The 8,388-nt window shown below is 39.2% G+C and overlaps 1 pseudogene; it reads right to left on the bottom strand.

The window, feature by feature from the left end:
• Positions 1-431: 431 nt before the first annotated feature.
• Positions 432-2,069, bottom strand: LOC138432373 (ras-related GTP-binding protein D pseudogene; annotated as a pseudogene).
• Between the last annotated feature and the right edge of the window lie 6,319 nt (positions 2,070-8,388).

The following is an 8,388-nucleotide window of genomic DNA, read 5'->3' as shown; positions in this document are numbered from 1 at the left end:
ATTAATTTCCATTTGCCCCATATTTATGGACTCAGTATGCATGTCCTAGGCACCAAGGACAGAACAAAGCTTAGAAAAGTTGTTTTATCAAACTTTAGTTCCATGAGAAAACGAAACCATGAAAAAGTGCACAATACACACAGTTCCTGGCAGTACACACACAGGATTTTTTCTTACTACAAACCATAAAATTTTACATTTGTATAATGAAGTTAGAGTAGATTTCACTTCATTGTTAATACACAAGTTTTGCTTCAAAGTGCTTACTTTATTTAAAAAAGAGAAGATTAAAAGAAAGGGTGGCAGGAATTATTTTTTACAACAAGCATATATCTTGTGTCCCAATCTCCTTCCTCCTCTTCTTTTAGTGCAATACAGAGCAGCAACTTCACTGAAACATCTGATTTCAAAAGATGTTCCTGAAAGCTCACCTACAGCAGCACCCTAGGCATCACGTTGGGAGTGGCTCCTTTTTTCTTCCTCAGCCATTCTGAACCTTTCGCAATTTCACGACTTTCATTCTCACCTCAAAAACTTCATGGATAGCCTTCCAGAAGCAATGAAAATTATAGTCAATCAGCCCTTTTCTTTCAAAGATTTCCTCTCTAACAAAGCAAACAAGAGCCAGAAACTTTGTCACCTCTTTTAAATAAAGAACTGTTGTATTATTCAGCTTTATAATGGCTATTGATTCCTTGTCATAGGGGGTTCCTGCTCCATCTTCTTTGAGGCCACAAATACAAGAAATATCAATGACCACATCAACATGTCACAGCAGAGCTCCTAGGTTTGCATATCCACAGGGGTACTATCTGTTGTGATATAAATCTTACTGACCACATCAAAGAGACACAACTTTTCAATTCCTTAATTTGAGATAAAGATGTTTAGCAAATTCTCCAGGGTGAGAAGTTGTGGAATCAGTTTCTGAACCACTTTGCCAAAAGCTTCAAATATTGAATGGTCATATATGCTTGTCAGATAAAAGCTAAGATGAATTTTTTCTAGCCCAGCATCTGCAAGGGCATCGTTTGCCCTCTGGTGAATGTCTCTCTAGGTTTCAATTTTGTGGTCATCTGATAGACCATCCACTTTGTGAATAAACACCTCAAAGTTGATGTCGCTGTTGACTTTGTAGGCCCTGTCACTGTGAGGCGGATCCTGGCCAAGGCCTCCATGTAATCGCCCTGGGGGTCTATGACAAATATCAGTGCTCCTTTCCCTCAGAAGATCACCTTATAGCCAAAGTGGGGTCAAAAAAGTCAGTCTGTCCTGGAAAGTCCCAAATCTGAAACTTATCAAAGGAACTGTTGGAAACGTCCTCCCGACAGATCTTCTTCGCGCTCTCCAAGAACAGAGTTTCCCTGGGAGACATTTTATGAAAGACGACTTTCTGGATGGATGACTTGCCACTCCTTCTTAGGCCTCTGCACAGGATCCTTGCCTTGACTTCTGTGCTAAGGGTGTCACTGAACTCCAGAACTCCCTCCTCTGCCCTGGAGTCCGGCTTGGCCTCTGAGGAAGGGGGCCCATCTCCATAGTCCACTAGCCCCACCAGCTCATCCTCCTCCTCCAGCTGGGGCTTCCCCAGCACGTGGCTCCCCCAGCACGTGGCTCATCACGCCCATGGCCGTCCGTCCGGGGAAGGACGGGGGTCCCTAGTGGGGAGGGGTGTCAGCCAAACCTCCTGGCCTGGAGCTGGCAACCTATTTCTAAATTGAGGTTTTGTCCTGAGGTCCGTGGCTGGAGGCGGAGACCACACTTCCCCACAGCAGTCACATCCAGGTCCAAGATTTAAATGTTTTTAAATATTTAACAGTAAAAATATAATTCATAAAATTTGAGGAAAAGCAATGGAAATTTCTTTAAGAACCTTGGTATAGAAATGGAGTATGGCTAGCTCTTGAAGACTCATGAGAAAGGAAGAGATTATTCCTCTTACAAGCCAGCTTCACAGTCACCCTATGCTGGTTTCCACTACACAAATGGGCCAGAGGACCCCAGTGACACATATTGTAGGCTCTAAAGTCTTTTACTTTAGTTGCAGCCTTCCCAGTTCCTGAACCCATCTTGACTCAGACAGAAGGCATACTTTAAAATGCCTGTCCTTAAATATACAATGGGGAAAAAAATCTCTTTAACAGGTGGTGCTGGGAAAACTGGCCAACCACCCGTAAAAGAATGAAACTAGAACATTTTCTAACACCATACACAAAAATAAACTCAAAATGGATTAAAGATCTAAATGTAAGACCAGAAACTACAAAATTCCTAGAGGAAAACATAAGCAGAACACTCTCTGACATAAATCACAGCAGGATCCTCTATGACTCACCTCCCAGAGTAATGGAAATAAAAGCAAAAATAAACAAATGGGACCTAATTAAACTTAAACGCTTTTGCACAATGAAGGAAACTATAAGCAATGTGAAAAGACAGCCTTCAGAATGGGGGAAAATAATAGAAAATGGTACAACTGACAAAGAATTAATCTAAAAAATACACAAGCAGCTCATGAAGCTCAATTCCAGAAAAATAAATGACCCAATCAAAAGATGGGCCAAAGAACTAAACAGACATTTCTCTAGAGAAGATATACAGATGGCTAACAAATACATGAAAAGATGCTCAACATCACTTATTATCAGAGAAATGCAAATCAAAACCACAATGAGGTACCATGTCATGCTGGTCAGAATGGCTGCTATCAAGAAGTCTACAAAAAAATATATGCTGGAGAGGTTGTGGAGAAAAGGGAACCCTCTTACACTGTTGGTAGGAATGCAGACTAGCACAGCCACTATGGAGAGCAGTGTGGAGATTCCTTAAAAAACTGGAAATAGAACTGCCTTATGACCCAGCAATCCCACTGCTGGGCATACACACCGAGGAAACCAGAATTGAAAGAGACACGTGTACCCCAATGTTCATCACAGCACTGTTTACAATAGCCAGGACATGGAAGCAACCTAGATGTCCATCAGCAGATGAATGAATAAGAAAGCTGTGGTACATATACACAATGGAATATTACTCAGCTATTAAAAAGAATGCATTTGAGTTAGTTCTAATGAGGTGGATGAAACTGGAGCCTATTATACAGAGTGAAGGAAGTCAGAAAGAAAAACACCAATACAGTACATTAACACATATATATGGAATTTAGAAAGATGGTAACCATGACGCTATTTACAAGACAGCAAAAGAGACACAGATATAAAGAACAGACTTTTGGACTCTGTGGGAGAAGGTGAGAGTGGGATGATTTGAGAGAATAGCATTGAAACATGTATATTACCATATGTGAAAGAGATGACCAGTCCAAGTTCGATGCATGAAACAGGGCACTCAAAGTCTGGGTGAACTGGGACAACCCAGAGAGATGGGATGGGGAGGGAGTGTGGGAGGGGGGTTTGGAACCAGGGTGCACATGTACACCCGTGGCTGACTCATGTCAATGTATGGCAAAACCCACCACAATATTGTAAAGTAATTAGCCTCCAATTTAATTAATTAATTTTAAAAATACCTGTCCTTAAGCTAGATGTCTCACTCCCTGATTTCAAACTATATTACAAAGCTGTAGTAATCAAAACAGTATAATATTAACAGAAAAACAGACACTTTGATCAATAAAACAGGGCTGAAATCCCCAAAATAAACTCATTCACATATGGACAATTAATTTACAACAAAAGAACCAAGTATATATGATGGAAAAAGGATATTCTGTTTAATAAGTGGTGTTGGGAAAATGGGACAGTCACATGAAAAAAAAAGAAAATGAAATTATATTGCTATCTCATACTCTACATAAAAACCAACTCAAATGGAATAAAGACTTGAATGTAAGACCTGAAACTATAAAACTCCTAGAAGAAAACAGAGGCAGTTTGTTTTTTGAAATTAGTCTTGGCAATTACTTTCTGCCTGTGTCTCCTCAGGCAAAGGAAACAAAAGAAAAAATAAGCAAATGGGTCTACATCAAAAGAAAAAATATTTGCACCACAAAGGAAACTATCAACAAAACAAAAAGGCTGCCTACTGAATGGGAGATAGTATTTTCAAACAAAAATCTGATAAGGGGTTAAGATCCAAAATATAAAAAGAGCTCATACAATTCAACATTAAAAAAAAAAAAATAAACTTGATTTTAAAAAGGGCCAAGGATACAAACAGACATTTTTCCAAAGGAGACATACAGATGGCCAAAAGGGATATGAAGAGACATTTGACATCACTAATCATCAGGAAAATGAAATTAAAACCACAATGAGAAATCGCCTCATACCTGTTCAAATGGCTGGTATAGACAAGAAATAACAATAAGTGTCAGCAAGAATTTGAGGTAAAGTGAACCCTCATACACTGCTGGTAGGAATGTAAATTAGTGCAGCCACTGTGGAAAACAGTATGATGCTGCTGCTGCTAAGTCGCTTCAGTCGTGTCCGACTCTGTGCGACCTCATAGATGGCAGCCCACCAGGCTCCTTTGTCCCTGGGATTCTCCAGACAAGAACACTGGAGTGGGTTGCCATTTCCTTCTCCAATGCATGAAAGTGAAAAGTGAAAGTAAAGTTGCTCAGTCTTGCCCGACTCTTAGCGACCCTATGGACTGCAGCCTACCAGGCTCCTCCATCCATGAGATTTTCCAGGCAAGAGTACTGGAGTGGGGTGCCATTGCCTTCTCTGGAAAACAGTATGGAGATTCCTAAAAAATTACGAATTGAACTACCATGTGTTCTAGCTCTCCCGCTTTTGAGTGTTTAACCCAAAGAATGAAAAAACTAATTAGAAATGATACAGGCACCCCTATGTTCATCTCAGCATTATTTACAATAGCCAAGACATGCAAGTAACCTAAGTGCTCACCAGCTGATGGATGGATAAAGAAAATACTGTGTATATGCATACAAAGTTATACTACACAGCCGTAAGAAGGTGAAATCTTACCATTTGCAGCAACTTGGATAGAACGTGAGGGTATCAGACTAAATGAATATGTCAGATAGAGGAAAACAAATACCATATGCTTTCCCTCATATGTGGAATACAAAAAAAAGGGGGGGGCAAAGCAAAATAAATGAACAAACAAACAAAAAATACAGAGAACAAGATAGTGGTTACCAGAGGGAAGGGGTGGAGGAGAATGAAATGGGTAAAGGGGAACACCTGTAACATAGAAGATGGAAACTGAATTTTTGGTGGTGAGCACGCTATAGATAGATACTCATGCATGCATGCTCACTCATGTCCGACTCTTTGTGACCCCATGGACTATAGCCTGCCAGGCTCCTAGTCCATGTAATCTTCCAGGCAAGAATACTGGAGTGGGTTGCTCTTTCCTCCTCCATAGATCTTTCCAACCCAAGGATCAAACTCATGTCTCTTCTGTCTCTGGCGTTGGCAGGTGAATTCTTTACCACTGCACCACTTGAATATATTAATAGTATATGCAGTGTATTATATGTTTCACATGTACAATATATTTCTACTTTTGAAGTAGAAATATAATGTACATATGAAATGCATATAATGTTATAAACCAATGTTTAAAAAATGTCCTTGAGTCAGTCTCCTGTTCTAATTGAATATATATGAGGCAAATACTGCTATATCCATGCTCACTAAAACATAATCTTTACCTAAGATAAGTGTTCTATAATCTTATATATAATCTCATATATTTCTTCCACTTTTCCAAAGTAGAGTCCATTCTTAGATTTTAAAATATATATATAACCTAACATTAACCATCACTTTCATGAGTCCATATTAACAAAATAAGAATTTAAACATGGATCGGATTCCAATTCAAAATGCATCTGTCTGTTCACTTGTTTGTGCAAATAATGCTCATGCTGACTGGTTGATTATAACACAGATTAGTTGGTCATAACACATAGGCAGCTATAAGATCAGATTGCGCATAGAATCCTTCTACATTTTTAATCTTCTAGAAAATAAAAGTCCTGCCCAAATGAAATCCAGTTCCCTTAATGAATTCACTAGGAGAGTCACCCTGGCTTGCAGTTGTTTGATTAAAAGAGCGTAAATTGGGATATTTGAAGGTTCAGAGGCATTTCCTATTGTAATTTAAATAAAGCAGTCTTGGGGTAAGAGACATACTGAGGGGAGCTCAAATTGGGATTAGTAAAGGTTTCACAAGTGAACCCAAATTCACCAGATAGCCAAAGTTTTAAAATATCACTAAAAACCATAGATAAAATATATACTTTCATGAGAATAAACTTACAAGGGCTAGAGAGTGCTGGAAAATAAGAAAGGCAGATGCAAAATTAAAATTTAGAACAACAAATAAAAGAAGTTATTGGATTTTTTTAAAAATCACTGCACACATTAAAAAAAAAAAACACAGTTCATGGTAAGTCTAAATTACAGTTGGAAGCTTGCCAGCTAGTTACAGAGCACAGAAAAAGTGAAAATCTCTCAAACTAGAGTACAATTAATGCTGCCTGGGCTTTCTGGAATCCTTTCCAAGTGTATTTCCAAATAAAAGTACTCTGTTTCTCTGCTGGATGCCAATAAATGGTAAACCTTAAACTTGGGAACTCACTACCCAGCAATAGCCAAGAGCTCATTTACAAAATGCCATGGAAGGATCCTTTTTCCCACGTGACAGGAGGGAGAAAAGATTCTCTTTCTTTAAAGGGTCCTGCCGCTTAATGAACATTCTACCCATTACAGTCAACATTTTGTCTCCGTCCTTGGTAACACAATGATGAGTGGATAAATTTGGTTATGAAGCTACATGATGAGGTTTCCACATTGCCTAAGTATAGTAATTTTCTTCTTTGGTGGGTTTTGAGCTTTCTTTTTTTCTTTTCCTAGACCACTGAAGCATGCCCAGGGATATCACTGATCTTTAAGGCTTCAAGTGAGCTCCAAGATTCTAGCACACCCCCCCACCTTTAACAGAAGTGGAAAATGAGGCCCAGTTTAGCATCTTACCTAAAAACACACAGCTAGCTAATGTGAAAAGTAAGACTTAATGTCCATTCAATAAATATATTTGGTTCTTAATAATAATTAATATGTATCGGACACTGTCTTCAAGTGACACTGCACTAAATTCTTTACACAAATTTCCATATTATATTCACACACACACACACATACTCAGCCCTCAAGGCAAGTGTTGTTATGATGTATGAAGAAACTGAGATCAAGTAACTTGCCCAAGGTCACACTAGTTCTGAGTAATGGAGCTAGGATTTGAATCCATGCCCTGTGAGAGATACAGGAATAAAACTGACAGCATCCCTCTTCTGAAGAAATGATATGGAAAAGGAGTTAAGACAGACTTAGTAACACGGAACTGCATACAGGACTATCCCCACACCTTACTCTGCAATGCAGGAACTGACCCATAACTGTGGATCACCCACGACCTTAGCTTCATTAATGCTGAGCATCCAGTAATCCCAGGATCATACACAGGATGGTCTGTGGGCAGTTGCAACACTTACCACACAGAATGCAAACTACTCTGCTGCAGTGCCTGTAGTTTTTCAGTTGATATTTGGAAATTAGCCTCAGTGTCAATTGACTTAAGCTGAGAATCCATTGTCCTTGAAAAAAAAGAGCAATAAAAATTTCCCTAAGCCTGAGTTAATCTATGACAGGCTTGGCAAGCCGCGAAACAGCTTGGACTACCTAGAACTCACCCGAAAAACCCTAAGTAGCGAACAGAATCTGCGCTTACAGAACTAAAGGAACTCTTATCTTAAATCACTATCTTGAGAAATGTCAAGACTTTTTCCATCGTATCATTTTGGTAGCCTTTTCCTTTGAAGAAATAATGTTTCTTCATTGGTTTCTGAAACTCTATATGGGGTCCAAGACTCTGTTGGTTGCCTGTCAATTTCTTCCCCCTCAATACATAAAAATATAGTCTTAAAATGCCAGATACTCATTTTCCCAACTTCTTTGCAGGTAAGGGTAGTCATATGATTTCTGGGTAGCAGTCCGGATCAGACAACAAAGGACTGGTTCAGATGAAAACATAGATGAGAAGAGTGATTTGGACTGGGTTCAAGTTTACTTTTACTTTGATTTATGCCTGAACAAGGAAACAAGCATACATTAGACTTATCTAATACATACGTTAGGTAAGTAAGAAAGTGTGCAAGCAGCTTCCAGAGCCTCTCTGAAGTCAGTGCTTAGTGGAACCCACATAGAATGAGAAACCCAGTGGTTCTGCCAAAAAAACTGCAGTTTCAAGTACTTTCCACGATTACATAGGATGCTGGTTAGAGGGTCCACCTACTACATTATAAGACAATTTCCATCCGCATCATCTCCACGTTCTGTTTTTCACTGCACCATGTAGCCTATAAAAGACCTGGTCACAGCCTTCCATAGAAAA

The sequence above is a fragment of the Ovis canadensis genome, chromosome 2, assembly GCF_042477335.2.
Source record: "Ovis canadensis isolate MfBH-ARS-UI-01 breed Bighorn chromosome 2, ARS-UI_OviCan_v2, whole genome shotgun sequence".
In the NCBI taxonomy this organism is placed as follows: Eukaryota; Metazoa; Chordata; class Mammalia; order Artiodactyla; family Bovidae; genus Ovis; species Ovis canadensis.
This window is presented reverse-complemented; position numbering and strand designations above follow the sequence as displayed.